We start from the raw sequence: 22,574 nt of genomic DNA, 5'->3' as shown, positions 1-22,574 counted from the left end.
AAGTGAATCCGTCTTAATTCTGTATCATTTTCCTTCCTTGTTTTTCATTCAACTGCAGGTCTTGCAATGCAAGATGTATTTATGGAAAGAACAGATGACTTTTATCTATGCACTGAAGAACATGCGAAGTGATGTAGAGATGTCACTTTCTACTACTGAGTACATTCTTGTATTTCTACTATTAAACAGAGAGAAGCACAATGATGTCTTAGTAATACTATTCTCCCTCCCTTTGGGACCTGGGTTCAAATTCAGCCCAGATCAATAGGATGAACTTCTGCTCACTCTGCTGGCTGGGTCCGATTACAAAATCAGCTTGAACAGTTTCAATCCAGTTCCCAGTGGCTATAATCCCACAACTCAAAAACAGTTCAGAATTTGAGATTGATTGGTGCAAAATTAGCAACCACATCCCGAGAGGCCACGAGGACGACTGTTGAGGAAAATTGAAACGTCAACAGGGGTGTTCGTCTGAGGTTGTGGTTAAGATACATTGTTGAGTAAAGTACAAGGAGTGTTAATATGCAGCTGGCAGTGTTATACTTGACTGGGAATTGTAGATGCTAACTGAAATATGAAAATGTTCCATTTGATAACATTAGTTGCTTTGATGAGAACAAAAATTCAACAATATTTTTTTGGAAATCTGCTCTCAGCCATTTCCTAAAACAGGAGATGTGCAAAAACTAACTGGGGCAGCTCATTCCCAAATTACTCTGTGAGGAAGTACCGAGTCTTCCCATCCCACAAACTTCCTGCATAGGTGGGATTTGAAACTGAATGTGTGCAGAACTGCATTAACACGCTAGGCATTGGACCATCTAATCTGTAATTTTATTTAAAGAGCAATTCTGTAATCAGGCAATGGAGTGTCATTGGGCTTTGGAACAAAATCATATAGCACTATAAAATGGGTGAGATAACTTCAATCCCCTACTCTACTGAATTGTCAGTCTAAGTTCCATTGCTGTGGGAAAACATCAAGTAGATTTCAGGAGCATGACAATAGGAGTGGAAATTGCAAGGCGAGGCTATGCAAGGCTATGCAGGGATGTGAACACAAAGACAAGAATTTGGTTATTGGTTCAATGATGTGATCGATGCATTTTTCAAATATCGCTCTCAAATCACATGTTGTGTTAATATCACATGACACTGCAGTTTTTGTTTCATTTCATTTTTCTATTTGAGGGCAACCATCTTCAGCCAGAAGTGCCGAGTGGATGATCCATCTCGGCCTCCTCCCGATATCCCACCATCATAGAAGCGAGTCTTCAGCCAATTTGATTTACTCCACGTGATATCAAGAAACAGCTGAGTGCATTGGATGCAGCAAAGGCTATGGGCCCTGACAACATCCCAGCTGTAGTGCTGAAGACTTGTGCTCCAGAACCAGCCACACCTCCAGCCAAGCTGTTCCAGTACAGCTACAACATGGCATCTACCCAACAAATGGAAAATTGCCCAGGTATGTCCTGTCCACGAAAAGCAGGACAACTCCAATCCGACCAATTACCGCCCCATCAGTCTAGTCTCAATCACCAGCAAAGCGAGAAACATCCGGATGTTTCTACCTCTCTCGCTCTGTTTTTTTAATTGGCATCTCCACATCATCTGTTTTTTAAATTTTGGCCGTTTGTATATTCGGTGACCCTGTAGGTAACACCTATCTGTCTGAACACTTTGGTTGCCTTGGCAACGGGCAGTTGAAAAGACTGTCTGTAATCACCAGGCATTGTTCTGTGATTTATAAATGCGATAGGTTCGAGGATTTCATTTCCACATTCACCTGAGGAAGGAGGAAGCCTCCGAAAGCTTGTGGATTTTAAAATAAAATTGTTGGACTATAACTTGGTGTTGTAAAATTGTTTACAATTGTCAACCCCAGTCCATCACCGGCATCTCCACATCATGTTCAGTTTGGGTTCCGCCAGGACCACTCAGCTCCAGACCTCATCACAGCTTTGGTCCAAACATGGACAAAAGAGCTGAATTCCAGAGGTGAGGTGAGAGTGACTGCCCTTGACATCAAGGCAGCATTTGACCAAGTGTGGCACCAAGGAGCTCTAGTAAAATTGAAGTCAATGGGAATCAGGGGGAAAACTCTCCAGTGGCTGGAGTCCCACCTCGCACAAAGGAAGATGGTAGTGGTTGTTGAAGGCCAATCATCTCAGCCCCAGGACATTGCTGCAGGAGTTCCTCAGGGCAGTGTCCTAGGCCCAGCCATCTTCAGCTGCTTTATCAATGACCTTCCCTCCATCATAAGGTCAGAAATGGGGATGTTCGCTGATGATTGCAATGTTCAGTTCCATTCACAACCTCTCAGATAATGAAGCAGTCCATGCCCGCATGCAGCAAGACCTGGACAACATCCAGGCTTGGGCTGAAAAGTGACAAGTAACATTCGTGCCAGGCAATGACCACCTCCCCTTGACATTCAACTGCATTACCATCGTCAAATCCCCCACTATCACCATCCTGGGGGTCACCTTTGACCAAAAACTTAACTGGACCAGCCACATAAATACTGTGGCTACAAGAGCAGGTCAGAGGTTGGGTATCCTTCAGCAAGATACTCACCTCCTGACTCCCCAAAGCCTTTCTACCATCTACAAGGCACAAGTTAGGAGTGTGATGGAATACTCTCCTCTTGCCTGAATGAGTGCAGTTCCAACAACACAAGAAGCTTGACACCATCCACAACAAAGCAGCCCGCTTGATTGGCACCCCATCAACCACCCGAAATATTCACTCCCTTCACCACCAGCGCACTGTGGCTACAGTGTGTACCATCTGCAGAATGCACTGCAGCAATTCCACCAAGGCTTCTTCGACAGCACCTCCCAAACCCGTGACTTCTACCACTAGAAGGACAAGGGCAGCAGGCACATGGGAACAACACCACCTGCACGTTCCCCTCCAAGTCATACACTATCCCAACTTGGAAATATATCGCCGTTCCTTCATCATCGCTGGGTCAAAATCCTGGAACTCCCGACCTAACAGCACTGTGGGAGAACCTTCACCACACGGACTGCAGCGGTTCAAGAAGGCAGCTCACCACCATCTTCTCAAGGACAATTAGGGATGGGCAATAAATGCTGGCCTTGACAGCGAAGCCCACATCCCATGAACAAATAAAAAAAAGCTGTACTCCTGAAGTCACCCATTACCACTAAAAAGATGGGCAGTTAGCCAGCTGCCAGGACTCTCAATGCTACTCTGCAGTTCTGAGAAATGTTAACACTGTTTCTCTCTCCACAGACGCTGCCTGACCTGCTGTTTCCAGCATTTTCTGTTTTTACTCGGAACTTTATTTGTTGATTTCTATTTATTTTCTCATGCAATCATTATTGCTGATTAGAAATCTGTAATGTTGTGAAAAAACAACAAAAAAATAGGACAACTGACTAAAACTCTGCTGCAAGTATCATATCGGTAGGGAATTCCTGCTTTTCCAGTTGTTCGTGGGCCTGGACAATAGCAGTCAAAGAAAGTTACCCTTTACCCGGTAGTTTTGTTAATCAAAAATGATTATTTAATGATTTAAAAATGTGCACACATGCATGAAGCAAAGCAGGCAATACATACAACCTTAAAAACCAAGGATTTCAGCATTAAGACATTTCCGAAGTGATCAGCTTCTCGTGTCTTGAGGTCCTTTGTCGTCTTCTTGTTGATGAAGTTGCTTTTTCCAAGCAAAGCTTCGTCAAGCTTCTCTGACTGCAGCTCCTCCGACTGTTGACTCTCTAACTGTTGAAGCTGCTACGATGTCCTATCTTTAAATGTTTTTGCAGTTAGGGTGTGTTCAAATTTATGAGAAGTCCCATTTTGGCCATTCTCCCACCATTGCATTAATGATGGATGGTTGGCTGAACCACTCAAAAACCATGTATAGGAGCTTCTAGAAGGTTCTCACAACAAAAGAAACAACTGTTGTGAGAACTTTCTCGAAGCTTCTATGCAGCTGTTGCTCTTATCAGTTGTTGTATCAAAACCGAAGTTTGTTGAATTTTTCTGCACATTTGCAGTTTTAAACTTATTGCACTTTGAATGTCCAAAGGGACAAGTTAATCCTTTCCTTCAAATGTCCAAAAGGTTCTGAATTCACAACGGATTTTAACCCCTGCCCTGCAGTAGCCCCGATACCTATCCACTCGGCTACACCCCTCCTTACTCTAATTAGTTGGTTTCTCTATGGAGCATGTGTCAGTGCATTGATTAAAAGTTTTCTCACTCTCCTGAAACAAATCAACCACTTCATCGGGGGGGATGTCTGGGGTTTTTTGCTTACTCCCCCTTCATCGTCCCAATGTCGGCTAGTGGATAGGTATTGAGGCTACTGCAGCATGGAATAGATTAGATATCAAATCAATGTGGGAACATAAAGAACCAATGTAGAAACAACTGAAGGGCATTTTAAGAGGCATGAATAAGGGGGATAGAGATCTGATATATGAAACCCAACAGGGCACCGTATCAATAACCGAACTAATGAAGGGCATGGAGCAAATAATGGCAAGAGTAAATGACAATCAATAAAAGTAATGAGGAGCATAAGGACCATAATATATCCAAAGCCATCATGTATGGAGGTTTTGTATTAAATCAGATACAACAAGGATTGAACGAGAATACCAAGATACCAAAATAGGTTGCTGATAAACATTTACAGGAGTGGTATCAGGGAGACTACGACCTATGTAAGGCTAGAAGATATGGAACGGTATGTCTGGTTCAAAAACCGTGTAATACCACTACAGGGAAAATGGTTCTCCCACTGTTGATAGCATTGGCTCAAATATGGGACAAGCCAAGGGAAGTATTTAGTGTACAGTCAGTAGGGATGCTTGAGGGGGATACCTTTAAAGAATTCACGACCTTTACTAAACATCTGGTAAAGGCACACGAAGGAGAATGGAACTGGGTGGACCTGTCTTGCTGTAGATTGGTAGAAGGAACCTGGATCTGTCAATGCAACATACTCCAGAGAAATATGTCTACCTACGGGTTCACCTTTGGTGAACGAGGATGCTGAATGCTTGGTAAAAATTATCAATAGGTAGGTTGGTCCCCACATGGCCTATCAAAACCGAGGTCAATACTATATAACCACCAGTGACATTACATTCAGGCAAGGCACCACCATCTGTCCTATCACTTATTCCTCTATCTTTCTCACCCCCACGGAAGTTACTAAAATTGGGGAACATACTCTCGTGCCAATGCGACCACACAACGTAACAGAGATTCATGTTAATCTCACACTACAGGAGGAGGCATTACAAGCCATAGTACGCTTTGGTCACCCTATTCCACCATTGTCATTAAGCCTAAAGTCCATACTGGCACGGTCACACACCTGAAGATGAAACAAGCTAATTCGCTTATAGAACAAACAGATACAAAAGCTATTGGGCAAACCCATGGAATAGAATAATTAGTCTGGCTTTAATATGTACGCAATGTACACTAGGGTTTATTAAGATCATTTGCTTATGTATAATGCAACATTTAATCCGAAAATGTGGCAAGGAGATATCCTTTTTGCATCTGTCATGGCAAACCCATCCTAAACGGAACGAATAAAAAAAAACCTTACAACCAAGGACAATTGTATGAAGTGGATCAGTCCAAAGATCAGACCGACCCACCTGAGGAGGGACTGTAGGGAAGGGGTTAAAACCCTTTGAACAAAACCCTTTAAGACATTTGGACCTTACATCTGAAGGAAAGGGTTAACTTGCCCCTTTGGACAGTATAAATTTAAAACTGCAGAAGCAGCAGCAATGTACAGGCACTTCAATGAGCTTTGGTTTTCAATAACAACTGATAAGAACAAAAGCAACAATATACAGAACCGTCGAGAAAGTTCGAACAGGGTCTTTGGTTCTCAAAACAATATAAAGATTCTCATAACAACTTTGTTTCTCAAAGCAATTAATTTGGAAAAAGTGCTGAGATAACAAGAAATCCTAAAGATAACTGCACCTGGATACACACGGATAAGAAGATACAGCTGGTGAAGAGACTGCATCTGGTTTCATACAGACAAGAAGCCAAAGCAGGGTTCACACGGTTTTTGAGTGGTCCAGCCAATCATTCATCATTAATGCAACGGTGGGTGAGTGGCCAAAATGGGACTGCTCGTTACTTTGAACATACCTTAACTGCAAAAAAAAATAAAGATACGACATCGTACCAGCTTCAACAATTGGAGTGACAATAGTCCGAGGAGTTGTAGTCAGAGAAGCTTGATGAAGCTTCACCTGGAAGAAGAAACTTCAACAAGAAGAAACTCCAACAAGACAAAGAACCTCAAGACACGAGAAGCTGATCACTTCTGAACTGCCTTGATGCTGAAATCCTTGGTTTTTAAGGTTATATTGTATTTCTTGCTTTGCTTCATGCTTGTGTAAACTTTTAAATCATTAAATAATCACTTTTCATTAACAGAACTACCAAATAAAGGATGACTTTCTTTGACTGCTATTGTCCAGGTCCACGAACCACTGGGAAAGCAGGATTGCTATCCAAATATCCTAAGGGGCTAGTTAACCCTTTCTTTCAAATGTAATGTCCAAATGTCTTAAAAGGTTTTGTTCAAGGGGTTTTAACCCCAACAATCCTGCACTACCTGAGGCCTTGCTGACCTACATCGACTCCCCAACACGTCAAAGTCATTGTCCTCATCTTTAAATCCCTCCATGGCCTCCACCCTATCTCTGAAATTTCCTCCACTCCTGCATTTTCCTCCCCCCCCCCAAATGCTCTGTTCCACTGGTTTCAGCTATGTGTGCATCTCCCCCTCCCTCCTTTTCTCCTCCCCCCCCCACCCCAACATCCATTGGTGGCAGAGCCTTCAACCACCTACTGTCTGGCATTACTTTCATCTCTCCACCAACCTTCTCCTTTTAAAAACCTCCTGAAAACCAATCTCTTCCACCAAGCTTCTCATCACCCCTGCTAATGTCTCCCTTGCCAGCTCGACGTCCATTTTTCATACACCAATCTATAAAGTACCTTGGGATTTTTATGTTAAAGCTGCCATGTAAATGCGTTGCTGTGATCCAAATTCAGTCTCCCAAATGAGATCCGTGAGTCTTCCTTTGACAACAAGTTGTACTTATTCTGCATGTATATGCTTTACAAATGGAGGATTCTGATTCCAAACCGTAGTTTGGGAGGAAAGTTAGGGAGATAACTGAAGGCATAGTTGAGGAGATTTTTGAAAATGGGGAGAGTTGTGACGAAGCATAGATCTTTAATAATTGGATTTCAGAATACTGGAATATGATTACTGAAGCCTCTGCCACAACTGGTAGAGTGATGGGGGAATACTCAAGAGAATCAGAAGATTGGAGAATGTGAGCTGGAATTTAAGGGGTTGCAGAGGTAGGGTAATTCAAGACAATGGAAGGATTTATAAACAAGGACAAAGAATTTGAAATCAATGCGGGGGGGAGTGGGGGAGACAGAGAGCCAGCGGAGGTCAGCAAGGATGGGATAATTGGTGAGCAAATTTAATAAAAGATAGGATGCAGGTGGCAGAATCCTAGATAAATCAGAATTTGGAAAGTCTGCAAGGAAAGACAAATTGAACCTAGGAGGTAACAAAAGCATGAATAAGGTTTCAATAGCAGTAGGTGATATTTCAGAAGTGATAGTAGACAGTCTTGCAATGACCAAGCTGCAAGGTTTGAATCTCTGGACTTGACAGGGCACTTAGGTTGTGCACAGTCAGGTTCATCCTGAGCAAGCTCCTAGGAATGGGAAATGGAGACATGGGGCTATAAAGGATTGCTAGCCCTGCCAATGTTGACTGGAGAACAAAGTGGCTCATTCATGGCCTAATGCCAGATAGCATGGCAATGATCATGGACTTGAGGGTGGCAGCAGAGAAATAAAGTTGGGCACTGTCTGCATACGTAGGAAAGCTGACTCCCTGCTTATAATAATATTGCTGAAGAGCAGCACATAGATGTCTTATTGCTATCAGGCTCTAAGAAATATGTTCTAAAATGCCAAGGACTGATTCCAATTTTATTGTTTTTTTAAATTTCATATTGAGTACCTTGCTGCATAATTTGAATTCAAAGTGTGAAGGATGATGCATTCGAAGCATCCTAAGCTCCTGTTTGTGGTAAACAGGAGCTTAGGATAAGCCTTTCCCTCGAAAATTTTCTTGAGTAGTAGGAGGATTTAACACCCAAGAGGGAGAAGTGATATTGATGAGGTTAGCGAGACCTCGGAGGTGGGATAGCCAAGGGTGTAGAAGGGAAGAAATCACATGCATTGAGAAGTTAAGAGAGGACAAGAGGAACAGGGATGAGGTTAAGTGAGGACAGGAGAGATGGGGATAAATTTGAAAAGTTAACCCCCTGGAAAGCAAAATGGGTGTGCGGTGGGAGATGGAGATTATGCAGTTTGCCTTGTTGCTTCGGAAAAGCCAGTGGCGGGAAATGGAAAATTTTGTTGCAATCACAGTACCAAAACCAGTGACATCAAATCCAAGGCTAGCAGCCCTCTATCCATAACTGGTCTAGTAACCCAGAAAGATAATTGTTAGCCTTGTTTATTTAGTACACATAGTAGGAGTATGACCTGATGCTTTGCCCCAGGATTCCACAGTATGTATGAAAACCTGCCGATAAACATACCATTCCTCTACCTGGTGTCTCTGATGCCTTGCTCCAAACATGGTTCCATCTATTGTGGAGCAGTGTTCACTAGGGCAGCCTGCTTGGCATTGCGTTGTCTGCATGGCCCCAACAGTCAAACCACCATGTATCACTAGCTTTATCCCAGCTTGGTACTGCTCATGGTTCTTCCCCTCCCACCCACACATCGCCATCAATTCATCTACTGCCTAGCTGAAGCAGCTGTGCCTGGTGAGCGGTTTGCTCTGCCCACAACCAGGCAGTGTGTCATGTTACCTTCCACATCTTTCTCTTGAGCAAGGAAGATACATAAGGCTAACTCATCCCGAACAGGTGAGATGTAGAACTGCTTCCTGCTTCCCATGGCTGGGAATATGCTCTCTGAATAAAATACCTTTTTAAATTTAAACTGTGAAGTGAGCTATGAGCTTCCTCTATGCCTTTCCCTAAAACTTTGCATGTGATCAACCAGCTGCACCTCCTTCAGTCCCCCTTGACTTGTACTGCTCAGGGTCTCCCGGACTATGACATCGCTGACATCATGTGGGCAGTAATTTGCTGTCCTTCCACTGTGCTTGGAACCGAACCGACGAATGCTCTCGTGGAGGATGACCCCCCCAACACTGACCGGTTCGGCTAAAAAGCCTGATTCCCTGTTGTAATGTCGATGTAGTTCTACCACACAAGAGACAGTCACTGCATCTAATACACTGGGGTCGGCCGACAAATATCACCAACAATAACAATGTGCACAAGACCCCAGAGTGTCCTCTATTTCTCCTCCCCTCCTCCAGGTATCAGTTCTCCGCGAGTAATAGCATCTCCTCTCCACCAGTTCTGACCGGGAACTTCACTGTCCCGGGGACCAGCTCCCCGCTCGCCACACCCCGGCCAGCTGACTACTTGCCGTCAGCGGCCTAGATCAGCGCGAACACACTGAACTAAAGTACACATCCCGCTCCCTGAATGAGAACCGCGACCGCCGGGCCCTACTGTCCCTGGCATGGGCTTAGGCACAGCCTGGGCCTCGCCTGAACGCCATCCCCCTGACCGGTGGCTTTAACCGAAGCTGCTCGTCATTGACTGACCTGAGAAATCGACACGTTCCCAGTCACCGCTTCAGCCGTAACGACCCACACAAGATGGAGCCGCTGCTGCACCGCGCGCCACTTCCGCTCAGCTGAGCGCGTGCCCGGCGCAGGAGCAGAGCGACACTATGGGAGGCAGAAAACCCCACAGCAGAGAGAGAGAGAGAGAACCAGCACAGAAAGAGGTCCAGGAAAACGAGAGGGGAGATAGACAAAGACAGGTCGTCCGGCAGAGAGATATTAGCAAAGGCAGAGACATATTTAAAAGACAATAAGTCAAGAGCAGCAAAAAAAAAAGCATTGACAACAACAGACCTGCATGCATCACACCCACTGTAGCAACCCATCACTGCACAGTCAACACCTGCTGCAAAGCATTCCAGTTTCCAGTCACAAGTGTTTCGACCAACACCTTTCCCTTGTTCACAATTAGACAGTTTTCATAAGCAGACTAAGCCTCTAAAGAACTGAAACCTGCATCATTATTCTCTGCGAGGTATGAATTTGTGTAAATCAGGTTTAGCAATCAACTCCACACCGTGATAAATTGCTGATTGTAATATATGTGAGATGTCCATCACATTCTTCCAACGTCTCAGAAGGCAGAAAAGTAATATGCCGCTAGACCACCGCATGCAGCCAAAATATTTGATCAGATTCATTTCTTCTCAGCAAATTCTTGGTAACACAGTCTTTGATGGTAATTAATGTAAGATAATTACTCACAGCCTTCCTATTCCTTACTACTCATAAAGACTGGTGAATAAAAGATTACATAGGAACAGTAGTAGGCCATTCAGCCCCTCGAGCCTGTTCCACCATTCTATTAGATCATGGCTGATCTGTACCTCAACTCCATTTACCTGCCATTGCTCCATATTCTTTGATATGCTTACCTAACAAAAATCAATCTCAGTCTTGAAAATTCCACTTGGCCCAGCATTCACAGCCTTTTTTTTATTATTCGTTCATGGGATGTGGGCGTCGCTGGCAAAGCCAGCATTTATTGCCCTTGAGAAGGTGGTGGTGAGCCCCCTTCTTGAACCGCTGCTGTCCGTGTGGTGAAGGTTCTCCCACAGTGCTGTTAGGCAGGGAGTTCTAGGATTTTGACCCAACGACAATGAAGGAACGGCGATATAGTTCCAGGTCGGGATGGTGTGTGACTTGGAGGGGAACGTGCAGGTGGTGTTGTTCCCATGTGCCTACTGCCCTTGTCCTTCTAGGTGGTAGAGGTCGCGGGTTTGGGAGGTGCGGTCGAAGAAGCCTTGGCAAGTTGCTGCAGTGTATGCTGTGGATGGTACACACTGCAGCCATGGTGCGCCGGTGGTAAAGGGAGTGAATGCTAGGCTGGTGGATGGGGTGCCAATCAAGTGGGCTGCTTTGTCCTGGTTGGTGTCGAGCTTCTTGAGTGTTGCTGGAGCTACACTCAACCAGGCAAGTGGAGAGTATTCCATCACACTCCTGACATGTGCCTTGTAAATGTGGAAAGGCTTTGGGGAGTCAGGAGGTGAGTCACTCACTGCAGAATACCCAGCCTCTGACTGTTCTTGTAGCCACAGTATTTATGTTGCTGGTCCAGTTAAGTTTCTGGTCAAAGGTGACCCCCATGATGTTGATGGTGGGGGATTCGGTGATGGTAACGCCATTGAATGTCAAGGGGAGGTGGTTAGATCTCTCTTGTTGGAGATGGTCATTGCCTGGCACTTGTCTGGCGCAAATGTTACTTGCCACTTATCAGCCCAAGCCTGGATGTTGTCCAGGTCTTGCTGCATGCGAGCACGGACTGCTTCATTATCTGAGGGATTGCGAATGGAACTGAACACTGCAATCATCAGCGAACATCCCCATTTCTGACCTTATGATGGAGGGAAGGTCATTGATGAAGCAGCTGAAGATGGTTGGGCCTAGGACACTGCTCTGAGGAACTCCTGCAGCAATGTCCTGGGGCTGAGATGATTGGCCTCCAACAACCACTACCATCTTCCTTTGTGCTAGGTGGGACTCCGGCCACTGGAGAGTTTTCCCCCTGATTCCCATTGACTTCAATTTTACTAGGGCTCCTTGGTGCCACACTCGGTCAAATGCTGCCTTGATGTCCAGGGCAGTCACTCTCACCTCACCTCTGGAATTCAGTTCTTTTGTCCATGTTTGGATCAAGGCTGTAATGAGGTCTGGAGCTGAGTGGTCCTGGCGGAACCCAAACTGAGCATCGATGAGCAGGTTATTGGTGAGTAAGTGCCGCTTGATAGCACTGTCGACGACACCTTCCATCACTTTGCTGATGATTGAGAGTAGACTGATGGGGCGGTAATTGGCCGGATTGGATTTGTCCTGCTTTTTGTGGACAGGACATACCTGGGCAATTTTTCACATTGTCAGGTAGATGCCAGTGTTGTAGCTGTACTGGAACAGTTTGGTGAGAGGCACAGCTAGTTCTGGAGCACAAGTCTTCAGCACTACAGCCAGGATGTTGTTGGGGCCCATAGCCTTTGTTGTATACAGTACACTCAGCCGTTTCTTGATATCACGTGGAGTGAATCGAATTGGCTGAAGACCGGCTTCTGTGATGGTGGGGGAAATCGGGAGGAGGCCGAGATGGATCGTCCACTCAGCACTTCTGGCTGAAGATGGTTGCAAATGCTTCAGCCTTGTCTTTTGCACTCACGTGCTGGACTCTACCATCATTGAGGATGGAGATGTTCACAGAGCCTCCTCCTCCTGTTAGTTGTTTAATTGTCCATCACCATTCACGACTGGATGTGGCAGAACTGCAGAGCTCTGATCTGATCCGTTGGTTGTGGAATCTTTTTTTTTCAAAAAATATACTTTATTCATAAAATTTGCAGCAATACATACAATACAGTTGTCATATCACATTCCAAACATACACAATACAGATTATACAATTTGAAGGTTACATCAAGTGCAGTTCAATGAACGCATTGTACATAATTACAGTTCATGACAGTCTAGGGTGTCTCATTGCATTACACTCAATACAGATTATTGATTACAGATTCATTACAGGTACATTACAGATTCATTACAGGTACTTTACATCAATTTGAATTTTACATTCTGTCCGAGGGGTTTTTCCCTGATTGCAGCCCCTCAGTATACAATGGCGGGAAGGCTCTAAACGGTTGCCTTTCCCCACAGAGCCTTTGTGGCGGCCGCACCCAGCTTCAGTGCGTCCCTGAACACGTAGTCCTGGACCTTGGAATGTGCCAGTCTGCAACACTTGGTTGAGAACAGCTCCTTGCACTGGAAGACCAGCAAGTTTTGGGCAGACCAATGGGCGTCTTTCACCGAGTTGATGGTCTTCCAGCAGCAGTTGATGTCCATCTCGGTGTGCGTCCCCGGAAATAGCCCGTAGAGCAGAGTCCTGTGTTACGGAACTGCTTGGGATGAACTTGGACAGATACCACTGCATCTCTCTCCAGACCTTCTTTGCAAAGGCACATTCCAGAAGGAGGTCGCTTAGCTCTGTCTATAGCCTGTTGCTTCCGCTGTTTAGCATGCATGTAGTCCTGTATTGTAGCTTCACCAGGTTAGCACCTCATTTTTAGGTACTCCTGGTGCTGCTCCTGCCATTCTCTTCTACACTCCTATTTGTGGGGGGGAGTGTTCCAGATTTCCACTACCTTTTGCGTGAAAAAGTGCTTTCTGATTAAACTCATAATTGACCTAGTTCTAATTTTAAGAATATACCCCCTTGTTCTGGAATCCCCCGCAAGAGGAATTAGTTTCTCTGTATCTACCCTATCAAATCGCTATATCATTTTGAAGACCTTGATCAGATTACCCCTCAACCTTCTAAACTTAAGGGAATACAAACCAAGCTTATGCAACCTGACCTCATATTTTAACTCCAGAACCAGCAGAACTCCCCTACTCTTCTTCAAATAGTGCTATGGGACTTTCACATACAGCTGAATCATAGAATTTTATAGTACAGAAGGAGGCCATTCAACCCATCATGCCTGTGCCGGCTCTCTGAAAAAGCTATCCACTTAGTTTCATTCCCCTGCACTCTCTCCATATTCTTTTAAATCTTTCTTTTTCAAGTATATATCCACTTTCTTTTTAAAAGATATTATGGATTCTACTTCCACCAATTTTTCTGGCAGGGCAGAATGTCGTAATAACCCTCTGTGTAAAAAAAAATTCCTTTGTGATTTTGGTCATGATCTTACATAAATTAGGCTTGTATTCCGTAGAATATAAACTGCTAAGGGGTGATTTGATTGAGGTTTTTAGGATTTTGAAAGGAATTGATAGGGTAGATGGAGAGAAACTTTTTCCGCTGGTGGAGGAGTTTAGGACATAACCTTAAAATCAGAGCCAGGCCATTCAGGAGAGAAGTTTGAAAACACTTTTTCCACACAAAGGGTGGTTGAATTGTGAAATTCTCTCCCACAAAAAGCAGTAGATGTTAGCTCAATTAATCATTTTAAATCTGAGATCGATAGATTTTTAGCAGCCAAGTGTGTCAAGGGATATGGAGTCAAGATGGGTAAATGGAATTAGGGTACAGATCAGCTATGAATGGTGGAACAGGCTTGAGGAGCTGAATGGCCTACTCCTGTTCCTATGTTAGGCTCTCTTGTAACCAACTCACAAATCGGTGGGAACAGTTATTCCCAATTTATTTTATCAAAACCTCTCCTAATTTTGAATACCTCTATTAGATCGCCTCAACCTTTTTTGTTCTAATGAAGAGAACCCAATTTCTTTAGTTTTTCTTTATCACTAAAGCCTCCCATCTCAGTATCTTTTAGTGACTCTTCTTCATGGCCTCCATAGTCTTCCTAAAGTAAGGTGGCCAAAACTGGACAAAATATTCTAATCGTAGCCTAATTAATGATTTATATGTTTAGCATTACTCTTTGCTTTTGTACTCAATACCACTATTTCTAAAACCTAGGAACCCATATGCTTTTTTTTAATGCCCTTATCACTTTTAAAGATTTGTGTATCTGAATCCCAAGACTCATCCAAAAGACAAAAGCTCCAAAAATACATCACTCCTCAGTACCGCACTGAAGTGTCAGCCTAGATTATGTGCTCAGATTCTCTATTGGGGCTCAAGCCCATGACCTTCTGATTCATGACAAGAGTGATACCACTGTGCCAAAACCAAAATTCACATCTCAATGACTGAAGAGAGCTTAATATCTTGTCAGCTGTTCTCAATCATTAAAATCTTACTGGCAGCAGAAGCTAGTGAGTAACATCCTGTGTATGCATTTCATTAAGTATGTATACATGCATGGAGCTCTGTATTTGCTAACTACACAGTGATGTCATGAAGCAATGAAAACACAACTCCCATTTGCATTGCTATAAAAATAGACCCAATTATATTCTCATTTATCCACTTTTTCTACTCTCTGTCTCTTTTCACAGTCCGCCTGGCTGCAAGATTTACAAGTATTTTTCTTACTTTCTCTCCCTGAAGAGTAAAAGAAAGCTACAGAATACTATGGAGGTGGGGCTATCCCAGTATCCAAAGCAATATTGAAAGCCCTCTATTTAAACCTATAGTTTATAGCTGGAATGTCCAACTTTTTGGATCAAGGGGACAGATCCACATACCACAGCTAGTGAATGAAACATAGGAAGGAACATAGGAACAGGAGTAGGCCATTCAGTCCTTTGGCCTGTTCTGTCATTCAATTAGATCAGGGCTGATCTGTATCTTAACTCTATTTACTCACATTGGTTCAATATCCCTTAATATCCTTACCGTACAAAAATCTATCAATCTGAATTTTGAAATTTTCAATTGGCCTAGTCTCAACAGCTTTTTGGGAGAAAGAATTCCAGATTTCCATTATCCTTTATGGGAAGACATCACCCTTGATCAGCCTGGCTCTAATTTTAAGGTTATGCCCCCTTGTTCTGGACTCCCCCACCAAAGGAAGTAATTTCTCTCTGAGTACCCGATTATATACCTTAATCATCTTAAAACACCTCAATTAGATCATCCCTTAATTTTCTACACTCAAGGGAATACAAGCCTAGTCAATGCAATCTTTCCTCATAATTTAACCCTCTAAGCCCCAGTATCATTCTGGTGAATCTGTACTGCACCCACTCCAAGGCTAATATATCCTTCCTGAGGACCAGTGCCCAGAACTGAATGCCATACTCCAGATGTGATCTAACCAGAGCTTATTCAACTGCAGCATAACTTCCATCCCTTTCTATTCCAGCCCCCTTGAGATGAAGACAAACATTACATTGGCCATTTTAATTATTTTTTGTAGCTGTCCATTAGTTTTTAGTGATTTCTGTACATGGACCCCTAAACCTCTCTGCTCCTCCACAGTTCCTAGCTTCTCACCATTTAGAAAATACTCTGATCTATTTTTCTTAAGTCCAAAGTGGGTGATCTTGCACTTCCCCACAGTTTTGCCCACTCATTTAATCTATCACTGTCCCTTTGCAACTTTCTGCTCCCATCTATACTACTTACTGTGCCACCTAACTTGGTATCATCAGCAAACTTGGATATAGGGCTTTCTATTCCTTCATCTAAGTCATTAATAAATATAGTGAAAAGCTGTGGCCCCAGTACAGGTCTCTGTATGGGCCACATATGATTAAAATGCTTTGGAGTCAGGTTGAGACACCCATACACAAAATCTTGGACACCTCAGTTCAGAAGCCGTTTAACTACTGCTCTGGTTGCTGGAATAGCTTCTCCTCCATAGTATTCTCTTGTTTTCCCTTTCATACACTCCAGCAAGAATACTGACATAATCAACCCATTCCTTAAAAAGCCTACACTCAACCCGTGCATCTTTCCAACTGCCACCCATCTGCAATATTCTCTTCCTCCATTAAACTCTGGAATATGTCATTGCGACCCACTTCAATGCCCACCAATCTCATCAGTTTGGTTTCCATGTTGCTTGCAGCACTGAGGCCACCCAATCAAAGCTCCCAACACTCTGTGCAACTACTATGGTGTCTTCTCTTCTCAGCTTTTGAAATGGTCAACCACACCATTCTCCTCCATCTCTCCTCTGTGGCACTGCCCTCACATGGTTCCATTCCTCCCTGCCCTAACCCAGCCAGTATATTTCCTACAGTGGGCTTCTCTCACCCTCCTTGCATGGTCACCTCTGGTGTTTCTTAAGGTTGCATCCTTGGCCCCCTCCTATTCCTCGTCGAGATGTTGCCCCTCAGCGACTTTATTCATCAGCATGAAGTCAGTTTCCATATATGCTACAATATCCAGCTTTACCTCTCCACCACCATCCTTGGTTCCATGACTGCCGCTGTGCTGTCCAACCGCCTGAGAAGTCATGAATGATCTAGAACTTTCTTCAGCTCAACACTGGCAAGATTGAAGCCATTGTGTTTGGCTCTGAGCAGAAACTCAATGTCTTAGCCCCTCATCCCATTCCCTTTTTTGATGATTGCTCAAAACAACATGACAGTGTTCTGCTCAACCCTAACTTAAGCTTCAAACTGCACATCCAGTCCATCATCTGAGAACACCTATTTCCAACTCAGAAATATTACATATCTTTGTCCCTACCTCACAGCCACTGCTGCTGAAACCAACATTCATGCCTTTATCACATTCACATCCAGATTTTTCCAATGCCCTCCTTGCCTGTCTTCTGGAGTCCACCTAATATAAACTGCAACTCATCCAGAACTCTGTCGCTTATCTTATATTCTGCAGTAGGTCCCTCTCACCTATCATTCCTAGTCTTGGCAGAATCCATTGGCTCACCACTCCTGACAGCATTAACTTCAAAATCCATGTCCTTGTCTACAAATCCTTCCACAGGGAAAGGGAAGAAGTGTTTAGCCACGATGGTCCGGCCATCATGGTGTGGGGCAGGCTTGATGGACCTGTTAGTCTTTTCCCGCCCGTCAATTTTGTATGTTCGTATGTAGCCATGTAGAAATGTAGATGATGGCCTAGAAATTCGGCCGTGCAGCTCCTGTTTCTCAAGTGCTAAACGGCCCCCTGAGCCTCCAATATGGCAGGCAGGAAGCGCGCACTTACTACGAACCGGAAGTGCGCCGCCCACCATATTGGTAAAGACCAAAAAAATCAGTGTGCAGTGCCCAGCCTTCCCGGTCCACTTTAAGCACTTACCTGAGGGCGTCTGCTGGCGTTGCAGCAGCCCGATCTTCTATTCCTCTTCGCCGTCCAGCTGCTTGGAGACGCCTATTAGGTGACCACAGCTCGTTGGCTCAATGATAATGAGGCCCGAGGCCCAATATCAGGTGAGCCTCAGGCCTCACCATTTTGGCGCAGGGATTGCTCCCTGAGACCCCCGTGCGCCCAAAATAGGGTGCATCGAATTTCTGGTCCAGAGTATTTCAATTGTGTCTGATTAAAGGCTGCTCTGGTGTATGCTGAGTGGTACTTTTGTGCCATTTGCTTGTTCACCTGTTTCACTCCACTTCTCTGACAAGGCAAAGTTTGCATTCCATCTGAAACTGGTAATAAATGACAGAGAGGAATTTGACTGTGTTCTGAGAGGAGGAAATCACACTGCAAGACTGATCCTTCCTCCCTGCCAAATTATAAGTTTTTTTACGGGGCCAAATAGAATATATTTGCAGTGAATGTGGTACACTACTAGAAATTCAGGCTGCGATCAATAGCTATGTCAAACAGGCCTGTTCTCAAAAAAGGCTCCTGATATGCATTCCTTTGTTACCAAGTCCAAAAATAGAACAGTTGTTTGATTTGAGAAAAGAGTGGCCACTGATTACAATATGCTAATCATGGTATTTGGATGCAGTCACAGAGCCTATAATTAAAGTAACTCAGCTGAACTAAATAGTGATGATAAATTGCTATTTTGAATTGCTTTAATGATGATGTGGGTCTTCTCATTGTTCGTAGTATTTCTATTGTTCACATTTGTGAAGAAGAGTTTGTAAATGATCAATCTGTTCTTCATGGGTATTACTTTCAAAATTGTGTTGAGAACAAAGACAAATGACAGAGGTATTATAGTTAGCAATAGTTTACAGACTAAACCCATGGATGAGATTATTCTTCATTGTATATATGACTAAGAAAAACAATAATGTCGTGATTATATGAAAAAGGAATAGCTAAATAATTTATACACTGAAAATAGATATCTGTGAGTGATTACAAAGTGTTCAGCTCATTGAGAAGGTTCAGATTATCTCATAAACTGAGAGCTAAACACCAACTTTTTATATTACAAGGAACTCAAAAGTGACCAAAAGTCAACGTGCTCTTTCCTCGGATAACCAAACATACCTTTCTTTCTCGTATTGCTTTTCTTCTTCTAGGTGCAACCTGAGGGCCAGTACTGTGAGAGGTGGTTGGCTGCTGCAGTGGTACAAAGGGTTCATGGGACTGAGAGGGCCCTCCTGTCATGACAGGGAGAGAGCCGCTGCTGGCTGGAACTTGTGCCAGGGCAGCCTGGTCTCACCTCTTATGTGGCACTTGCATGGTGCTCTGATGGGAAGACCAGATGCCTGACATAAGAACATAAGAAGTAGGAGCGGGAGTAGGCCATTCAACCACCTCTTTTAGAACCCTAGGATGTAGGCTATCAGATGCAGGGGATTTGTCGGCCTTTAGTCCCTTTAATTTCTCCAGTACTTTTTCTTTACTAATCTTAATTGCTTTAAGTTCCTCACTCTCATTAGACCCTTGGTTCCCCACTATTTCTGGTATGTTTTTTGTGTTTTCTATTGTGAAGACAGATACAAAATATTTGTTTAACATCTCTGCCATTTCCTTATTCCCCATTATTCCCCATTATAATTTCTCCTGTCTGCCTCTAATCTTTTCCTTTTTACTCTCATATTCAATTTTCTCCCTCTTTTTCAATTTGTTGGTCATCCTTTGCTGATTTCTAAAACCCTCCCAATCCTCAGGCTTATTACTCTTTTGGCAACATTGTAAGCCTCTTTTAATCTTATACAATCCTTAACTTCTTGTAGTTAGACAGGTTGGATTATTTTTCCCATGGAGCTTTTATTCCTCAAGGGAATGTATATTCATTGAGAATTATGAATTATTTCTTTAAATGTTCGCTATTGCTTATCTACTGTCACATCTTTTAATCTAATTTCCCAATCTACCTTAGCCAATTCGCCCCTCATACCTGTACGACTGGCTTTGTTTAAATTTAAGATCCTAGTTTCAGACGTAACGACATCACTTTCAAACTAAATATGAAATTCTTGTTATGATCACTCTTCACCACAGAGGATCCTTAACTATAAGATTACTAATTAACCTATCTACTGCTGTCCTAAGAAATGGCAGCCTTATACTGGTTGACTCGAGCCATCACCACGGCAGCTGGGGAATTAAAATTCAATTAATTAAATAAAATCTGGAATTAAAATACTAGTATCAGTAATGGTGGCCTTGAAACTACCGGATTGTCATAAAAACCCATCTGGTTCACTAACGTCCTTACCCGGTCTGGCCTATATGTGACTTCAGACCCACAACAATGTAGTTGATTCTTAATTGCCCTCTGAAATGGCCTAGCAAGCCACTCAGTTGTAAAATCTTGCTAAAAAAAGTCATAATAAGAATAAAACCGGACGGACCACCTGGCATCGGACCACTAGGCACCGGACACAACAAAGGCAAACCAAGCCCAGTCGACCCTGCAAAGTCCTCCTCACTAACATCTGGGGACTTGTGCCAAAATTGGGAGGGCTGTCCCACAGAGTAGTCAAGCAACAGCCTGACATAGCCATACTCACAGAATCATACCTTTCAGCCAACATCCCAGACTCTTCCATCACCATCCCTGGGTATGTCCTGTCCCACCGGCAGGACAGACCGACCGGAGGTGGCGGTACAGTGATATACAGTCAGGAGAGAGTGGCCCTGGGAGTCCTCAACATTGACTCTGGACCCCATGAAATCTCTTGGCATCAGGTCAAACATGGGCAAGGAAACCTCCTGCTGATTACGACCTACCGCCCTCCCTCAGCTGATGAATCAGTCCTCCTCCATGTTGAACACCACTTGGAGGAAGCACTGAGGGTAGCAAGGGCACAGAATGTACTATGGGTGGTGGACTTCAATGTTGATCACCAAGAGTGGCTCGGCAGCACCACTACTGACCGAGCTGGCCGAGTCCTGAAGGATATAGCTGCTAGACTGGGCCTGCGACAGGTGGTGAGCGAACCAACACGAGGGAAAAACTTACTTGACCTCATCCTCACCAATCTACCTGTCGCAAATGCATCTGTCCATGACAGTATTGGTAGGAGTGACCACTGCACAGTCCTCATGGAGATGAAGTCCCGTCTTCGCACTGAGGATACCATCCAACGTGTTGTGTGGCACTACCACTGTGCTAAATGGGATACATTCAGAACAGAACGAGCAGCTCAAAACTGGGCATCCATGAGGTGATGTGGGCCATCAGCAGCAGCAGAATTGTATTCCAGCACAATCTGTAACCTCAAAGCCCGGCATTTTGCTCACTCTACCATTACCAACAAGCCAGAGGATCAACCCTGGTTCAATGAGGAGTGTAGAAGAGCATGCCAGGAGCAGCACCAGGTGTACCTAAAAATGAGGCACCAACCTGGTGAAGCTACAACTCAGGACTACATGCATGCTAAACAGCGGAAGCAACATGCTATAGACAGAGCTAAGCGATTCCACAACCAATGGATCAGATCAAAGCTCTGCAGTCCTGCCACATCCAGTCATGAATGGTGGTGGACAATTAAACAACTAACGGGAGGAGGAGGCTCTGTAAATATCCCCATCCTCAAAGATGGCGGAGTCCAGCACGTGAGTGCAAAAGACAACGCTGAAGCGTTTGCAACCATCTTCAGCCAGAAGTGCCGAATGGACGATCCATCTCGGCCTCCTCCCGATATCCCCACCATCACAGAAGCCAGTCTTCAGCCAATTCGATTCACTCCACGTGATATCAAGAAACGGCTGAGTGCACTGGATACAGCAAAGGCTATGGGCCCCGACAACATCCCGGCTGTACTGCTGAAGACTTGTGCTCCAGAACTAGCTGCGCCTCTAGCCAAGCTGTTCCAGTACAGCTACAACACTGGCATCTACCCGACAATGTAGTAAATTGCCCAGGTATGTCCTGTCCACAAAAAGCAGGACAAATCCAATCCAGCCAATTACCGCCCCATCAGTCTACTCTCAATCGTCAGCAAAGTGATGGAAGGTGTCCTCGACAGTGCTATCAAGCGGCACTTACTCACCAATAACCTGCTCACCGATGCTCAGTTTGGGTTCCGCCAGGACCACTCGGCTCCAGACCTCATTACAGCATTGGTCCAAACATGGACAAAAGAGCTGAATTCCAGAGGTGAGGTGAGAGTGACTGTCCTTGACATCAAGGCAGCATTTGACCGAGTGTGGCACCAAGGAGCCCTAGTAAAATTGAAGTCAATGGGAATCAGGGGGAAAACTCTCCAGTGGCTGGAGTCATACCTAACACAAAGGAAGATGGTAGTGGTTTTGGAGGCCAATCATCTCAGCCCCAGGACATTGCTGCAGGAGTTCCTCAGGGCAGTGTCCTAGGCCCAACCATCTTCAGCTGCTTCATCATAAGGTCAGAAATGGGGATGTTCGCTGATGATTGCACAGTGTTCAGTTCCATTCGCAACCCCTCAAATAATGAAGCAGTCCGAGCCCGCATGCAGCAAGACCTGGACAACATCCAGGCTTGGGCTCATAAGTGGCAACTAACATTCGCGCCAGACAAGTGCCAGGCAATGACCATCTCCAACAAGAGAGAGTCCAACCACCTCCCCTTGACATTCAACGGCATTACCATCGCCGAATCCCCCACCA

At 44.4% G+C, this 22,574-nt stretch overlaps 1 protein-coding gene across 3 annotated transcripts in view; it reads right to left on the bottom strand.

Annotated features, from left to right (window-relative positions):
• The window catches only part of LOC137323707 (cytoplasmic dynein 1 intermediate chain 2-like), a 168,897-nt gene that overhangs the window by 103,152 nt on the left and 43,171 nt on the right, over positions 1-22,574 (bottom strand). The window contains exon 1 of one of the 3 annotated variants that reach the window (XM_067987528.1): positions 9,749-9,833. The exons of the other annotated variants lie outside the window; for them this stretch is intronic. The gene's annotated coding sequence lies outside the window, so the exon portion shown is untranslated. Of the gene's footprint in view, positions 1-9,748; positions 9,834-22,574 lie in introns of those variants that run through there. 3 annotated transcript variants of the gene reach the window in all.

This window comes from Heptranchias perlo, chromosome 7 (assembly GCF_035084215.1).
Source record: "Heptranchias perlo isolate sHepPer1 chromosome 7, sHepPer1.hap1, whole genome shotgun sequence".
Lineage (NCBI taxonomy): Eukaryota > Metazoa > Chordata > Chondrichthyes > Hexanchiformes > Hexanchidae > Heptranchias > Heptranchias perlo.
This window is presented reverse-complemented; position numbering and strand designations above follow the sequence as displayed.